Source organism: Camelus ferus, chromosome 5, assembly GCF_009834535.1.
Source record: "Camelus ferus isolate YT-003-E chromosome 5, BCGSAC_Cfer_1.0, whole genome shotgun sequence".
Classification (NCBI taxonomy): Eukaryota; Metazoa; Chordata; class Mammalia; order Artiodactyla; family Camelidae; genus Camelus; species Camelus ferus.
Genome location: NC_045700.1, coordinates 96,573,645 through 96,585,967, shown reverse-complemented (window position 1 = coordinate 96,585,967; position 12,323 = coordinate 96,573,645). Strand labels below are relative to the sequence as shown.

Here is a 12,323-nt window from a genome sequence, read left to right as displayed (position 1 = left end):
AGGAAAGTGTTTGCGGAGTTGTTTTACATAACAGCTTTGCTGAGATGGGATTCACGTGCCACGTAACCCGCTCCTGTAACGTGTACAGTTCAATGGCTTTTAAGTGTGTTCACAGAATTGTGCCATCTTCCCCACTGTCTAATTCCAGAACATCTCCCTCACCCCAGAAAGGTGCCTCCATGACTGGCAGCATCACTCTCGCCCCCTCCTCCAGCCCCAGCCCCCCGGGCACCACCCACATGCTCTCTGTCTCTGCACGTGTGCCAGTTCCGGATGTGCCAGTCAGTGGAATCACGCAGCACGTGGCCTTCGAGTCTGGGCTGCTTTCCCTGAGCATATGGAACATGCAGGGGATTGTTTTCAAAGATGCCCCCTCTCCGCCAGTTCTTCTAAGGGCTCCTTTGCTGCTTCTCTTTCCAGGGATGGGGTCAAGTTCTTGATCCCCTTGCCTCTGGGCTGGCCTTGTCCCCCATAGCTTGTAGGGAAGGGACTCAGTGCCACCCCATTCCTGTGCCCTCCGCCGGGCCCCAGGCCAGCCAGGCCAGCCCAGCCCAGCCCAGCCCAGCCCAGCCCAGCCCCAGTCCAGCTCAGTCCAGCCCATCTCAGCCCAGTCCAGCCCAGCCCAGCTCAGCCCAGCGCAGCCCAGCCCAGCCCAGTCCAGCCCAGTCCAGCTCAGCCCAGCCCAGTCCAGCCCAGCCCAGTCCAGTCCAGCCCAGTCCAGCCCAGCCCAGCTCAGCCCAGCGCAGCCCAGCCCAGCCCAGTCCAGCCCAGTCCAGCCCAGCTCAGCCCAGTCCAGCCCAGTCCAGCTCAGCCCAGTCCAGTCCAGCCCAGTCCAGCTCAGCCCAGCCCATCTCAGCCCAGCCCAGCCCATCTCAGCCCAGCCCAGCCCAGCTCAGCCCAGCGCAGCCCAGCCCAGCCCAGCCCAGCCCAGCCCAGTCCAGCCCAGCCCAGTCCAGTCCAGCCCAGCCCAGCTCAGCCCAGCCCATTCTTGCCCAGCCCAGCCCATCTCAGCCCAGCCCAGCCCAGCTCAGCCCAGCGCAGCCCAGCCCAGCCCAAGCTAGCCCAGCCCACGTCCTGGACATCTCCTACAGCAGGACGTGCTGTGTGGATTGGAACATCTGGGGAAGTGCACGTGGGGGCAGGGTGGAGCTGAGAGGACTTGCCAGGCTGGGCAGCTGAGGGACCTGCCCCAGAGAGAACCCCAGAAACCCAGAATGGGAGGCGTGACTCGGTGTCAGTGCCGCTCCCTGTAGGGGCCCAGGTGCTGGACGAGCTGGCGGCGGGATGTGCAGGGAATTATAGGTTTCTGGTCATAACCCCAAGCCCAGCACCGCCCTCAGCACTGCCCTCTGCGTGCGTCTCCTCTGCCTCCACACCTGCCACGGTGGGAGTGTTTACATCACGGAGACTGGCAAATGGGGCAAAGCATCCCGTTGCCTTCTGAGAGTCCCCTGTTAAGCACTTATGAGCACATCGCTGATTGAACAAAAACTAGGGTGGACTCGGTGCTCCCCCAGGAATGATGGCCCTGGTCCCTGCAGGCTGCAGGGCGTGCTGGAGTGGGGGGAGGATGCACCTAAGGGAGGCAGGCGCTGGCCCCAAGGGCTCCCTCTGCCGTGGGCACTGGCCACGCCCTTGAGTGGGACTGACCTGCTGCAAGCTGGGTCCTGGGCCCTGAGGGAGGGCCTCCCTGCCGGAGCAGCCATGCCTCTGGGACCTGGTCCCACGCCCGTCAGTGCTGGTCTCCATGCTGGGGCCTGGGAGACTCTGAGACCCACCTATGAGCACCGCACAGGGCAGCCTGCAGGGCAGGGCGGGTGGGATGGGGCTGCCAGACCCAGGGGGCCGGTTCATTCACTCACTAGTTCCCTCACCCCTCCATCCTTCCGTGTGGGAATGCCCAGGGAGCACTGTGCTCTGGCAGGCGCTGGGCCCAGGGGTGGGGTGGGGCAGACGGTCTGTGCCCTCAGGGACTCACGGTTAGATGGAGAGACATAAACAGGAAAGAAAAAAGAAGGGACAAAAAGACAGTCAGCGTGTTCGGGGCAGCCGGCCAGGGCTGGGGAGGAAGGGCGTACGATCTTCCAGGCCTGGACACAGAGACCTTCTCCTGGGACAGTGGACATTCCTGGCACCCTCGCCTTCGAGGCCCCTTGACCTGCGCCATCTGAGTGAGGTCTCTTCCTGGCAGCCAGTCTCTCCTGGACGCCGTCTGGCCGGCCAGCCGTGCTGCTGCACGTCCGCGTGGCTTTCTGGAGGTGAGCTTGGGAGCCTCAGTTGGCGGGGGGGGGGGGGCCTTGGAGTCTGAGCTGAAGGGAGGAGGAACTCAGATGTGTGCGGGGAGCCTCACTTTTCTGACGACAGGCGGGGATTGGCCGTGAGCAGGCCTGGACAGTGCCCGAGAGACTGGGCTGGGAGGGTCCGAGGCCGACAGACCCCAGGCCTGCGGTGGGGCCAGTCACCCAGGGAGCCCGGCCGGGGGAGGGGCGTGCCCAGAGCCTGCTAAGGGCTGCCTTCCTCGGGCAGTCTGGCTGCCCTGTGCTCACCTACGCCCCCCACTGCTTCTAAGCCCTGTTGTCCCAGCCGCTCTGCTTCTCCACAGGGAAGTGCCCTCCCAGCATCCGGCCCGGGAGCCGGCGATGAGCTGCTCCAGCACGTGGGCTCCGAGAACCACGTCTTGTATGCAGACGCCTGGATCTCCAGGTGGGCCGTCAGAGCCTGGAGCCAAGGCAGGTCCACATTGGAGGGCGAAGTTTGCTTCCCACACCTCACTTCACGGGGGAGAGGAACTGCAACTCTGAAAAGCTGAGAAAAGCGTGTAGGATCTTCCGGGCCTTTCCATTCTCTTGTCTCTGAGGACCTGGAGAGGGTACGCTGGGGAGCACTGGCTTCAGTCACAGGCAGCCCTGGGCCGTGGGGACCCCAGAGGGTTTGGAGAGGCTGCCTCTTCCGGTGGCAAGTCAGTTCTGGGTCCAGCTGTTGGCAGCCTTGCTGCGGACGAGGCGGGGCCTGCAGTGAGCAGGTTACACTCAGCTTCAAAGGCTGCGCGAACGTCTTCACGGGCAAGGTTCTTCTGAGTGAGCTTTTCTCTGAAGAATAACATACAGACAGGGAAGTTCAGAAATTGTAAATGTGCAGCTTGATGCATTTAAAAAGTGAACACACCCACGAAGCCACCACCCAGACGGAGGCCCGGAATGTGAACCCCTCCCGCCCCCACCGCACTGAGCCCCTCAAAGGAACCGCGACTCCGAGTTCCATTTCCCTCAGTGAGTTTTATCTGGGTTTGAACTTGGAATAAATGAAATCGTACTGTGCCTGCCCTTCTGTGTCTGGCTTCTTTTGCTCAAGTTGTGTTTGTGAGATTCATCCAGGTGATCAGAGACGGAAGGTCGGCCTTTTTTCACTGCTGTGTTCAGCTGGATGACCATAGCACTGTCTGAACGTGCTTCGCCACGGCGCTGTCTGTGGACTGTCAGGTTTATAGCTCAGGGCTGTGAAGAATTCTGCTGCCCTGTCTCCGTGCGCATGTCCTTTCATGGACACACGCAAGCCCTTCTGTGAATGGACTCATCGGGCAGTTAGATACGAGTGTTTCCAGCCTTGGGAGATACTGCCAACAGCTCTCTGCAGTGACAACACCCGCTTACACTCTCACCGAGAGCACAGGAGGGCCTCCCTCGCTCTGCCTCGACGGGACCCTTGGTTTCATCTGTCCTTTTCATTTCCACCATTCTGGCGATCACTGTGGTTTTAATCTTGCATTTCCATGATGACTAATGATGTTGAGCACTTTTTTCCACTTGTTTACTGTTTGGTGAGGGCCTTTCCAAGCCTTTTGCCCATTAAAAAAAAAGTCTCTGGACACAGATGTTTATAGCAGCTTTTTTCATAATTGCCAAAACTGGAAGCAGCCGAGATGTCCTTCAGTGATGGGTCAATAAACTGTGACACGTCCAGACAATGGAGTATCACTCAGCACTGAGGAGAAGTGAGCCGTCAAGCCATGAGAGACATGGAGGAACCCTAAGCACATGACCAAGTGAGGGATGCCAAGCTGAGAAGGCTTCATTGTGTGATTCCAGCTGGATGGCATCCTGGGAAAGGCAGACCGATGAGGACCTGTCGGGGTCGGGGAGGGGGAGGCGGGAGAGGTGGAGCGCGGGGACCTCTAGGGCAGTGAAAAGAGTCCGTGCGACCCTACAGCGGTGAACACGCGTCATTACACGCTTGCCCAAACCCACGGAACACACAGCATCACGGGTGAGCCCCCGCCCAGACCACGGACCCTGGGTGGCGAGGACGTATCAGTGCGGTCCATCAGCGGGGGACGCGCCGCCCTGCTGCGGGACGCTGGTCGCAGGGCAGCTGTGTGTGTGTGTGGGGGGCCTAATACATGATTATGTTAAAAAACTCTGATGGCAAAGAAGGTGTTTTCACTGTTTGTAGAGCTCCGTACGGATCATACGTCTGAAATGAATATGTGACACTGTAACACTTTATATTAGTACATGCATGTCATCAGCTGTGTTACATTTCCTTAGTGAAACCTTTTATATTGGTGGGGAGACAAAACCCAGGTGTGAGAACGTCACTTTGTTTCTACTTAATTTGAAGGTTGTTGCTGGTTGGGACCCAGCCTCCCCGGCATCACTGGTCACCTCCCTGGGCTGGCCTGGTCATTCAAGTTCCCCAAGGTCTCTCCCTGCCCAGAACCTCTGCTGTGTCCCCACACGAGGGGTCCAGGTCCACTCGGCCTAGGGGTCTCCACGTTTCCCAGGAGAGGCCACTGGAACTGCCCGTGGGTGTGGGGTTGGCTGTTCCCCTGGGCCCTGCCCTCTCCCTGGGTTGTCGCATGGCTCCTCCTGCCCCCGGGCCCACCCCATCCTCCTCTTCCCCAGGGTGCTTCCGCCTGCTCCCTCTGCGAGGGTCCCTCTGTCCACTCGCAGCTGCAGGTCCTTGGGAGCCAGGGCTGGGATCTCCAGGGGAGTGAACCACCCACTCCATTTGCATTGCTTTCCCAATTTTCTGATTGCCATCTGCTGATTTTGGCTGTTTTGATCTTCCAGAGAAGAGGCGTACTGTTGAATTTGCCCGTTAATCTATTCCCAGCATTTTCACGTCTCCAGGGCTCCTTCCTAGAGGCCAGAGCCAGGCGGGAGCTGCTGGCCCCGAGGCCCTGTCGTGCACCTGCGCTCTGCTCGCCAGCTGCTCACGGGGGGAAACCTTCCCTCCCTCTGCTCCGTGCTCTCCCGCTCGGAGGCTCGCTCCCCCGTGAAGTGCCCCCGGGCGGGCTGATGGGCCTCCCCCATCCGCACCTGGCTCGGCCCCATCACCACTCTCCTCGGCTTGGTGGAGTCTGAGGGGCAGGGGAGGCCCTGTCCTCTCCACTCAGCACCAGGCCCCGAACGTCTGGACGCGCTGACTAAGCGAACAGGGCTGGACAAGCCCCCAGATCCGGAGGAAGGCAAGCCGCAGAATGGAGACAGATACTTGCAACACACACAGCTGACGAGACTTTGTGTCCAGAACACATACAGAGCTCTCACAGAGCAAGTGCAAAACGGCAGGCGCCACACGGAGAAGCAGCCGAGCCGGCAGACGGGCGTTTCACGAAGAGGAAACCTTCTGCGGACGCGGCCGGCTCGTGGTAATCAGCGAGGTGCGCGCCGGGCCAGCTGCCAGGTGGGCAGAGAGGCAGCGTGGGCGAGGCTGGGGGACCGGGGACTTGCAGGCACTGAGTGCACACCAGTGAGGTCAATGTGGGGGATGTTCCCACAGCGTCGAGTCCTAGCCTGAAGTTGCAGACCCGCTGACCTGGCAGCTTCGCCCCCAACACGCACCCCAGGGAAGCGGGCTGTGAGTGAAGGCACCAGGTGGTCAGAGAGGGCTTGTTTCCAACAGCCAGAGACCGGACGGGGCCTGACGGCCGTCGGGAGCACAGCGGAGACACGGAGCGCGTGCTGTAGGCGTCAGAGTGCGGCGGAGACGCCCTGCGTCCACGACCACGGGCGCGCGGGCGGCCCGGGCAGCGGAGACGGGCACGTCCCTCCGCTGTCGGCGCCCCGGGCCCTGCTGGGGAGGCTCTGCAGCTCCTCCGGGTCCCGGGCAGAGCAGGGGGAGCAGCCGTCATCCCACAGCTGAGAGCTCGGCCCGCCGGCTTCCAGAGACCCAGGGAAGCGCGTCTCAGCCAGACGGCGGCATCCCGCTGGCGATGTCAGCGGTAGCTTCATTGGCTTCGTGTGATTGTTCTCGTTTAGTTTGCAAACGTCTCGTTTGACATTCAAATATGTTTAATAGTACAACACACTTGAGCTAAGTCAGCCTTGGAACAGCGGGAACTGCGTGTCCCTTAAAGGGGCCCGTGGGAGTAGTTCCCGGGCTCTCTCTCTGGGCAGGGCCGGGGTCGCTGAGGACAGCAAGGGCGCTCCTAGAAAGATGGGGTTCTTAGGGGCCCAAGGGGTCACTGGGCCTCGCGCTGCAGGGAGGGAACATGGCTGTCACCTCCACAGCCCCTGAGCTGGGCCTGGGCCTGGACGCGGCTGACCGTGACGGCCACACCAGACCCAACTCAATGCCCGGTGTTCTGGCACCTGGCGCTTCCTCTCCTGGGACCCCGGCCCCTCCCGGGTGCTTGGGGGCCTGGTGCAGGGCCCGTGTGTGTCCAAGGGCCCATCTGTCAGATGGACGTCTGCATCGAGGCTTCCCCTAATGACAGCCTGCAATGAGCAGACGGCTGCATCATTCCTCAGGAATGCGACTCAGCCCGCGTGGCCCCAGACCTCGTGGCCTGGCTGGCATCAGAGGACCCCCTGGGCCAAGCCTCCTCTCCTTCCTCCTTCTCTGGTCCTGGTCCTGGGGGAGGGCCGACGGCTGCTCTTGCACAGATGGCCCAAGCATGGGGTAGCTGGGCTGCGGGGAGCGTCTTCCACGTGACATCACTGGGGCCTGGCCACCTCTGGACGCCTGCTGGACAGTGCAGGGCAATGGCCTCCTGGTCAGCTTTGCACTCAGCCAAGAGTCTTGGGCCCAGAGGAGTTCCTGACCACGAGGAGGGCCAGGGCGGGTCAGGCAGGGTGAGCCATCTCCTCAGGGTCCCAGGATGGGGAGGGGCCAGAGTGGCTGTGTGGAGCCCGCCCCAGGGGCCCCTGTGTCTGCAGCCTGGAGGCCTGGCCTTGGCCTGGTCAGAGCCCCATATGGGCCAGAACCAGGGATGGGGCTGGGGCGGAGGGCCCTGGCCTGGGGCCCGTCTCGGAGGCTTCCTGGAGCAGGCACTGGGGTTAGAGGGCCTTTGCCGTGGGGCCTTGGAGACGTGGCCAAGAGAGGCCTCTCTGGGAGTCGGGCGGTGGGATCAGCACGTCCAGCCGCTGCGACGGTCCAGGTTGTGCGCGTGTGTGACTGTGCGTGTGCATGTGAGTGTGGGGGGTGCGTGTAAGGTGCCCGCAGCCGTGCCCCCTTCTAGGAGGGCCTGGGAGGCCAGTACAGATAAAAATGTGTTGTTTTCCTTTCTTTGCTCAAGTGTGAAGATCTCCAGAAATCTATTCACAGCCTCCTTAGGCTGAACTCTTCTGCTTGACGGATAGTTTTTATTGTGTTTCTCAAGCCCTATGACAGAGGTCTATTATTTTGTTAAAATGTAGCAAATGCTCTATGAACTCCGTTTGTGCCTGTGCACAACTAAGCTGAAGGTGTGACCCAGCGACTGTGTTTCTCTGCTGTTCGTGCTCGTCACGCCGGGATGAGGGCAGACCTGGCCAGCGGGAGGTGAGGGGCCCGGACATGCACAGCCTGCCTCACGCCTTCGGGGTGGACGTGGACAGGACCTGCTCTCCCGGGCCAGGTGGGACCACGTGGCCGGAGCATCTGCAGGCCCGCCCCTGAGGCTCTGTCCCTGTGACTCCCTGTTCTTTCTTCCTTGGAGGCCTGGCCTGGGGTGGCTTCCGAGACCACCCCCTTCTCAATCCTAGTCCCCAGTTCCCCGGTGCCCAGCCCAGGGCCCGAGCGTGAACACTGGGTGGGAGGAGTCCCTTGGTGACTCCAGACGGGAGCGACCAGCTGGAACTGGTCACAGAGGACTCCCTGCAGCTTCCGTGAAGGGCCCGGTCCCAAGGGAACCTGGGCACATGGCCCGGCGGCTGGGCAGGCTTTTGCTAGAGGAACCCAGAGGAGGGAGAGGGGAGCTCGGACTTGGGCTGAGCATGAGGTTGGCTGTGGAGGGGAGGGGGAGCAGACTCCTGAGACCCAATGGTCCGGGGACGCACACTGTCCTCGAGGACCCTAGTTCGAGGGGAAGGGAAGGGTCTGGCCAAGAGGAGGCCTCAGTGTCCCTCAGGGGGTTGAGAGCTGAGGGCAGCTCTGGGGGCCTCTGCAGCACCCCCTTCTCACCCCCTCTTTGCCCGGATCCCCGCCTTCTCTCTTTTCTCCTCTCTTGCCTCCATGCCCCACCCCCAGGGGCAAGAAACCTCTGTGGGAGGCTGCACCCGGCATCTGGGCCACCTCAGGCCTCGGGGTAGGTGAGCCCAGGATTTCAAAGGCCCGAGGGGGCCTCCACCCCACTCCCCCCAGCCTCGAGCTTAGAGTCCCCTAGACCCCCCGGCCCAGGTCCTCCCTCGCCCCCGCACACAGCGGCCTGCAGGAAATCCTCGGGGTTGCCAGCCAGGGACTCTGGCACCACCTCCCTCCCAGGCCCAGGGGTGTGCGGGGGTGTCCTGAGAGCTGCAGAAGGCCGTGGCGGTGCTGCGGGCTAGGCCGCAGGGTCCCCTGGGCCTCCTGGCTCCTGGCTCCCACCTGCCAGGCTCTGCGTGGCCGGTAGCCCTGCGAGGCTTAGAAACCTGTGGAGAAACATGAATGACAGGAGAGAAATAGAAATTCATCACCCACTCTGTTCTGACTTCAGGTTTTATTAAGTTTAGTGGGTCTCCTACCAAGGCCACCCCTCCCCGCAGCTGCGGGCCCACTCCAGGTGGTGACAGAGCCCCCGGGGCCCCCCTCCCAGGTGTTGGGCTAGACTCACTTATAGATGAGCAGCCTGGCCCGCCAGGTTGAGTCTGGCCCAAGGTCAGTGGAGGGGCGGGGACCCAGCGCCCACCCAGGCACCGCAGGCCCTTTCTGGGAGCTGGAGAGAGGCCGGGCTCTGCGTGGCCAGGCTGCCAGTGCTGTGGGTGGCCCCGCCGCCCTGCTCGCCGGTTGCTGGGCTGCTCCCGGCTCTGGGGCCCGGCAGGTGCGGCCGGCCGCAGACAGCTGGGCTTCCCGGGATGCTTGTGGCGTGAAGTCAGCTGCCCATCCTCGGCCGCTGGCTGCACCCCGGGCTATTTTGGGAGCTTGAGCTCAGCCCCCCAGCCTTGCTGCTCCCAACCCCCCTGAGCTCTAGGGAGTCTGGTCAGGGGAGGGGACGGTTCCCCTCCTGTCATGCATCTGTCCTGTCCCCAGAACCCCTCCAGGGCACAGCCAGTCTGGGCAGGGTGGGCTGGGCTGTGCTGTGTCCTCAGGAGGGGAGGAGTGGCCACGTTCCTGGCCAGCTGCTGCTCTGTGCCCTGGCAGCCTGGCTCACCAGCATACCCTATCCCTCTGGCAGATAGGGCTCTGGAAGGTTCTCCCACAGCCTCAGTCTGTCCCCAGGGGAGGTGGTCAGGGTCAGCGAGGGCCTGCTGCTTGGAAAAGCTGGCCACGTGTCCTTTGCCCGGCTGGGTACGTGGGCTGGCTGGCTCCCAAACCCTATGTCCAAGCCCTGACCAGCACAGCGGTGAGGAGCACTGGGCTCCTGCCCAAGCCTTGGAGCTGCGAGATAATGCTGAAACCGGGGGGCAGCCCTGCCGACACTCTGGCGCGACCCTGGTCCAAGGCGGCAACAGCTGGCAGGGGCCAGGGGTTAGCCAGGTGGCTGGGGCTCCCCTGGGGCAGGGCCCTGGGGTGGAGGACAGTGGGGACACAGTTCTGGGGCTTCCTGGCACACTGGCTTCATGCCCTTGGGCATCTCTGGGCCCACCCTGCCCCCCCACCAAGAGACCCAACTACCCAGGTGCAGCGTGGGGAGGGCTCTGGGACTGGACGGTCGTGGTCCACCGAGGGCCGACACACCCAGGTCCCGGGCAGATCCGGCTCCTCTGGGAAGGGTCTGGTGGTGGGAGTGGTGGAAACCCTCCCGGGGGTCTTCTGCTGGAGGAGTATGCGGCACCCTCAGGAGGAGGGCCTGGGGGAGGCCCAGCTGCGGGGCTGCGAAGGGCTGGGCAGGGCTGGGCACCTGCTTATCAAGACTGCCATCGAGGTGGGGGGCATCGGTGCTCCAAAGCAGAGTTGAGGGGCTGGGGCCAGAGGGGTGGCTGGGTGCCGGGGGCACAAACCCAGGAGACAGAGCTTTGTCTGGGGCCACAGCTCCCAGCGCCCATCGTGGGGTCTGCAAGACCAGTAGGAGGCGGGTCCCTGAGGAGCCAGACTCAGGGCTGGTGACCGAAGTGCCCTCCCAGCCCTCCGTCCCCCCCGTGCCATCAGACCCCCTCCTCTTGGCTTGGGCAGAAGCCAGGGTTTGGGATCTTTTTGGTGAGAACCCCCAGGTGACTTTAATGCTGTATTTTCATTTCTATATGATTCTCATCACCTCCCTTCCTCCAGCGCAGTGTGGGCTGGGTCCCCGCTGCTGGGAGCGTGTGTCCATGTGTGCCTGTGTGCGCGGGCACCATGTGCACCGCGTGCGCGTACATGAACGTGCCTGGGCCTGCATGCACGTATGTGTGCCTGCGTGTGTTGGGGACACGTCCTGGCCTCAGGACGCCCCTGCCCCTCCTCCGACCAGGCTCCCTGGGTTGGGCCGCGTTTGGGACATGAGCAGCGCTGGCCTTCCCTCCTCCCCAGGTCTTCTGTCAATGAGGCCCCCTGGGTGGGGGCAGAGAACCCTGCCCGGGGCCATGTCTCCATCCTTCCCGGGTGGAGGGTCAGCTCACCTGTGGCTAGCCACTTGGGCTGCCCCCAGCCAGCCCGGCTCCTGCCCTCCTCCCTCACCCTCCTGCAGCCCCTGGGGTCTCTGCCGTCGGCTGGCAGGAGCTCCAGAGCAGCCCAGGGAAGACAGCCTGACTCCCGGGGCGTCCGCTCTCCACACCCGGCCAACCTGCTGGACAGAGGATTCCACAGGGGCTCCAGTGTCCACCACGGATGCTCTCGGGGCCCCCAGTACCCCGTGGCCTTGGGGAGGTGAGAGGAGGAAGCAGAGAGGAAACTCTCTCACGCAGACACATGTGCCCCCAGGCCGAGGCCACGGTTACCCTTCCCTTCTGAAGACCAGGGTGGGGGTCATGTCTGGGTTTGGTTCCCCTTCGTGGCCCCGGGGGTTTGGGGGAGGAGGGATGTCCGGCCCTGCGGGGTCCTGGCTGTGTGGGGTGCAGGATTTCTGGAGCCTCTTGTTTCCTGCTGCAGGAGGCCTGAGTTCAGACCGAAGGACCCTGGACATCTTCCCAGGACCCTGGCAGCTGAGGGGGCCGTGTTTTCCCAGTTGGGCCCTCTGGGCAGGGGCAGCCTGGTTCTCCTCTGGCCGCTGTCTGGACCTCTTTGTGGGCCTGAGGTGGAGAGTCTAGAGTCCGGCAGTGTGGCCAGCTCAGGGTGGGGAGGGTTCCAGGGTTTGGGCGGCAGTGAGAGGGGCCCCATGAACTTAGACCGGGGGTGAGGGTGGTCTGAGGCCGGGGCCAAAGCCAATAGGCACGTCCTTGGGCCTGGGGTCGGTGCTGCTGGGTCTTACGGATGGGGGTGTTGGGGTGAGAGGGCCCCAGTTCCCACGGAGGTCCTTGTTTAGGGCTGGAACCAGCCCCTAGGAGACCAAAGTGGATCCAGTTTCCAGAAACACTCAGAGCTCAGCCCCAGACATCAGTGAAGGAAGAGGGCTGAGGGCCAGCGCAGAGCAGCCCAGCAGGGTAGGCCCTCCTCTGCCCTTGGAGGGTGGGGGGCGCTTCCCCCAGACCCAGCGCCCTCCGAGGCTCAGCTGGCGGGAGGGGAGCCTAGCAAGGGCTGCCCCGAAGCCAGGCCAGTCCGGAGCCTGTCCAACCCACAGAGGAGAAGGCAGAAGGCAGCGCACAGCCAAGAAAGTCTCCTTTATGCTCCGGCCAACCCAAATCCGCAGACTCGAAATAATAAAGTGAAGCTGTGGGTTGCAACCCAGATTCTGCAGGCCTGGCCCGAGACGCCACTGCTCCGGGGGGCCTCCTGACCCGGCGTCTCCCTGAAGCCCCCGCCCTGCCGGGACATCTGTGCGCTGTCGAAGAGGTGAGGAGGGGGCTGCCCTTCCCACAGGCTGATGTGTGTCCCGACAGCCACGCTGAGGAGGGAGGGGAGGGGGCCGG

General features: G+C 63.1%; 1 long non-coding RNA gene across 1 annotated transcript; it reads left to right on the top strand.

Annotated features, from left to right (window-relative positions):
• The first annotated feature begins 1,952 nt into the window (after positions 1-1,952).
• LOC116663835 lies at positions 1,953-6,186 on the top strand. The gene is made up of 3 exons (XR_004320208.1): positions 1,953-2,258; positions 2,603-3,309; positions 6,176-6,186. It is a non-coding gene; the product is annotated as an uncharacterized LOC116663835 (long non-coding RNA).
• Positions 6,187-12,323: the final 6,137 nt, after the last annotated feature.